Source organism: Uloborus diversus, chromosome 1 (assembly GCF_026930045.1).
Source record: "Uloborus diversus isolate 005 chromosome 1, Udiv.v.3.1, whole genome shotgun sequence".
NCBI lineage: Eukaryota > Metazoa > Arthropoda > Arachnida > Araneae > Uloboridae > Uloborus > Uloborus diversus.
In genome coordinates this window covers 128243167-128244702 of record NC_072731.1, presented here as the reverse complement: position 1 = coordinate 128244702, position 1536 = coordinate 128243167, and positions in this window count along the sequence as shown.

Sequence of the window (1536 nt, the reverse complement as noted above, 5' to 3'; positions counted from 1 at the left end):
AGCCAACGCTTCTGTTTAATATTATTTTTCTTTCCCCATCAGTTTCCAATTCATTACTTGATTTTTGCCAGTTTTTTTTTGTTTGTTAAATCTGTGCAGAAATAATAAACGCAGAAAACTTTCAAGCACCAGGTGATGACAATCAACACAGCTGGTAGCCGATCGCCATTTTGTTTTGTTGCGATAAAATAAACAAGCAATACGCATTCTACATAGAATAACTAAAACAACCCCTTTTACGGAAATAAATGTAGCAATCATTTCGGATTCAGATCAGAAATGAAAATTTCACCAAGAAATGTTAGCAAAAAATGTATCTGCGAAATAGTCATTGATATTAAGTTATACAAATGGAACAATTAAGTTTTGCAGGATGTTCGAAGCTAAAAAAAAAAAAAAAACTCAATTAACTCAAAATTTAAATGAAATTCGACTTATAAACCTAATTTACTTGTGAATGATTTAAAAATAATTATAATTAAATTAATCACTTACCTTTGATAAAAGAATATCCTTTGCTCCGATTGTTTTGGAGCAATTGCTCTGAAAGCTGTTGAAGTTGGCAAGCAAAGAAAGTTTCTGAAACTATTCCAAGGTATACAGATATAGAGGGCGCTCGGATGCAGTGATATCGGAACGTCAAATATTACGTTATTTTAGCACGGGAATAATACCGTGGCATTAGAACGTTTTTTGAACGTCTAATATGACGTCACCTCAGAACTAAACCGGCACCGTGATAATATCACTGTTGCTGTACGTCTCATTTTACGTGCAAGTAACACTTAACACCGTCATTCGACCAATAACACGATTTCTGTACCAGATTTGAACGTTCTGGTGCTACTGGGGGTACGTTCCGACGCCGACGCTGGTCCAATGAAATATGATAACGTTGGACCAATGTTCGTGTGCTAGCTGGGATGTCATCTTTGATGACATTGGAGGAAGAGTTAAGGTGAGGTATGGAGATCTCTCACCCTGAAATGTTTCGAAATTGAAGTTCTAAAACAAGATTAATTCGAGAACTCTCTCTGGAAAATTTGTAGAGATTGAAGTCCTTGAACCGAAATTTTACATTATTTGTAAGGACGACGGATCCAACCGCTTACTTTATGCAAACATACCCCCTGGTAGTATTCCAATTATTTATATATCTTACGTTCGACGAACTCAACTGGTAGAAACACAAGCGCCTCAATCCCGGGATAAGAAATACGCAAATCGCGCGTGATTGGTCGCTGAGAATAAACCGCTAAAGGTGAAATTTCGCTATAATTGGAAAAATCGGTTGTAGAAAACAAAAACCGGTTAGTTGATCACGTGTCAGCTAATGATCAAGTGCTCCAATCAACAGCTTAGAATGGTAACCGGTGAGTAATGTAACCGGTTGATCATAGAACGCTGCGGTTAGTACCGGTTACTCACCGGTCTACCGGTGAGGTTTGTCGAAAGCAAGCATAGTGATAAGGTCCTTCGCCGTAGGTTTTACCATGTAAATCCCCCAATTTATAGTTGAACTGTAACTGTATTCAT